Below are 3,266 nucleotides of genomic sequence, written 5' to 3' on the forward strand. Positions count from 1 at the left end.
GAATCCCAAGCAAGCAGGCTCCACGCACATCCTGGAGCCAGAGGGAGCTCAATCCCACTACCCTGAATCATGACCTGAGCTAACATCCAGAATAGTAGCCTCACCTGACTGAGCCAACCAGGTGCCCCTCATTTTTTATTTAGTAACTTTCTGTACTACTTGACATTTGTACAATGAGGATGTATTAATTGTATAATAAATTATTTTAACAGAAATTTAAAATATGTGTACATATGTATATTTATATATTAGGATTTCCTGCAAGACTTCACTTAGAAAAAGAGTTCCACTACGAAAAACTTTCAAAAAGCTTTATGTAACCCAATCCTATTGTACAAACTGCCAGGAAAAAGTGTGAGAGGCTTTTGAAATAGGGAGAAAAGTGCCCTTGGACATTGGACTAGTGTATTCTGGGGTATCAATTCATGGTAGTCTCCACCTCTCATTGTCTTTGATTCTGTGAGTTGTAGAAAACTGAAAATAGACAAATGATTTGGGTTCATAGCAACGCAAATAAGTTTTGTCTGGTGGAGGTGCAACTGATGCCCCTCCCCACCATGGAAGAAGTCAATTTTGCATCAATTAACAAATTCATTTCATTATTCCCGATTGACGGGTATGTGTATCTGGCCTTTATATTGTCCTTTGAACTGATTTTTAGCTTATTATTCCTTCATTAAGGAGTTAAAAATCTGACACATATTCATTTTATATTTTTATGAGAGATTTTCCCTTTAAACAATTATCTTTTAACAAAGTGGCAGTGGAGACTAGTTGAGGAAGAGACTTGCCCAAGGTTAGGTGGCTGTGGTTGCCAATGTAGTACTAATCCCCAGCCCTGAGATTTCTGGGCTATTTTACCTACATCACCAAGCAACAAGGACTAGAATCCTTTCCATTTCGACTTGAACACTTACTCCGTATAGATATCTAGTTAATTTAGACAATGCTTTCTCACAAATACATGCACAGCTGCACAGGCACAAACACCCCGCCGACAGGCTGCACAAACTCCCACACAAATGCAGAAACACCACCCGACCGCCCCAACACAAACACACAAACCCTGAATGGGACACAGGCTAAAGGGTTAGGGGTGCAGTATGATCTCTTCCTGCGGACCCTTGACTGCGCCCTGCGGGGAGAAGCGGTGCCCCCCCAACTTCTGACGACCGGCGGAAGGGAGAGGTGTTCAGAGGCGGCGATACTGGGCTCGAGTCCCAGTAAGGAGGCCAAGCCCCCACCCTCCGAGACAGCCCAACGCAGGAAGTGGGCCGTACACTCTCGGAACCAGAAACCACCCTGAGCCCTGGGGGAGTCCGGTAAGTCTTCCCGGAGGCGGCGACCTCCCCGCGGAGATTTGAAAACCCTGGAGCAAACACTTTGGAGCCTAGGAACTGCCCGGCGGCCGCTGGACTGAGAGGGGAGGGAAAAAGCCAAGGCCTGCTAACGCGGACCTGTAAAGCTGCTAGCGTTTTTACTGCGCGGGAAAACAAACCTAGAAATCTCCCGAGATGAAGACCCTGTCCAGGCCAGCGAGCCCCCGGCTGCGCGGCTCCAGCCCCTCCCCTTTTTCCCACTCCCCGATTGTGGCTCGGCGGCCCCGCCCCCCGCTGTGCGGCTAGGCCGGCGGGCTCGCGGCGCCCCCTGCGGGCCCGCGCCGGCCTGGCTCTCCGGTCCTCGGTCCCCAGCAGGCACCGCCGCGCTCCCGCAGGCGGGGCTCTGTTTTGTGCACCCCCCGAAGTCCCCGCATCCACACATCTCCATCACCAAGGGAATCCATCACCATTCCGCAGATGAGGAAACCAAGGTTCAAGGACAGATGCTGTGCCGCGCAGGGAAAGAGGTGGTGGCTGTCTCCACGGGCCCACACTCACCCGTGCTCCTCTCTTTTCGCCCGGGGACCCCTTTCTTTGCCCTAGAGGGCCTAGGTGGGGCCACAGAGTCAGTGGCTCGCTGTGCACCCTAGGCACAGAGCCTAGGCTCCGAGCCAGAGCAGTCATCTGGAGCATCCTTCCTAAGCAGGCTGGCTGGGCTGCGGTGCGGACCGAAGTTCGTGTGGCATGGGGTTACTGGCGAGACACCTGACGACTGCATCCGGCGTGCCCTTGGCTGTAGCCACTCCACTTGTGTGACTCTCTCCTAAGGAGACGGTAAAGAAAGGTCAAAGATTTTTCGGTGAGAATGGTGTTCATCCCTCATTGTTGGTAATAGCCAAAATTTGTCAGCAGTTTCTCTACCTGCGGGTTAGATAGTAGTCTAAGCGGCCATGAAAAATCATGTTGGACAAAAATTTTTGGTGATATATCCAAATGTTTATTATATTGTTTTTTGGAAGTTACCATACAACATATATAATAATAAAATAATGTTTCTGTGAAGACCTGCCTATGTGTGCACATTTTTTCAAAAGTCTGCAGGGGCACCTGGGTGGCTCAGTCCGTTAAGCCTCTGCCTTCTGCTCAGGTCATGATCTCAGGGTCTTGGGATCGAGCCCCCTCCTTTCCACCCTCAGGCTCCCTGCTCAGTGGGGAGCCTGCCTCTCCCCCTCTCTCTTCTGTTCCCCCTGCTTGTACTCTCTCTTTCTCAAATAAATAAATAAATAAATTCTTAAAGTCTGCAAAGATGTACATCAAAAAATTAACATTGATCAGTGGGATCAAGGGTGCTTTTTAAAGTACTTGTAGCTTTCTGTATTTTCTAAAAGATACACACACACTGAACATGTCTTGTTTTTATGTGTGTTTTTTAAGCAGAAAATGCCCAGGGTTTACTTATCCACCCCAGGAAGAAGAAAGCAGCCTAAAAAGTTGGATCCAGAAAGTAAGAAAGGGGATTTATTGGGACATTTCTTTTCCCAGACCCCACAGGAAATATGGTCACCAAGAGCTGCTTCTGAAGAATATGACAGTAATGATACATTTTTCAAAGTGTTGATTATAACACAGTTTGCAACATGACCCAACTGACGGATCATACATTTGGCCACAGATCAGAAGTCCTAGAAGAAAAATTGCTACTGGGTACTGACTCAAATTATAATGGATAAAGTAACCGACGGATAAAGTAACTGACGGATGTGCCAGATCTTTGTTCCAGAAAGTTCTCAGACATAAGTAAATGATGTGGTTCCTTTCTTGTACTAGCTCCATGCATACTGACTGGAGCACATGGAGCAAGGTCTGAAATCCACAGCCCCGTCAAAGAGGTAGGAGGTTTATCTACTCCAACCGGGGTCTGAGCTCTGGGCTGTGCATGGCAAGCTT

General features: G+C 48.3%; 1 long non-coding RNA gene across 1 annotated transcript; it reads left to right on the forward strand.

The window, feature by feature from the left end:
• The first annotated feature begins 1,064 nt into the window (after positions 1–1,064).
• Positions 1,065–2,887, forward strand: LOC125105453 (uncharacterized). Its single transcript, XR_007128907.1, has 3 exons — positions 1,065–1,322; positions 2,023–2,178; positions 2,757–2,887. It is a non-coding gene; the product is annotated as an uncharacterized LOC125105453 (long non-coding RNA).
• The last annotated feature ends 379 nt before the right edge of the window (positions 2,888–3,266 follow it).

This window comes from Lutra lutra, chromosome 7, assembly GCF_902655055.1.
Source record: "Lutra lutra chromosome 7, mLutLut1.2, whole genome shotgun sequence".
NCBI classification, from domain to species: domain Eukaryota; kingdom Metazoa; phylum Chordata; class Mammalia; order Carnivora; family Mustelidae; genus Lutra; species Lutra lutra.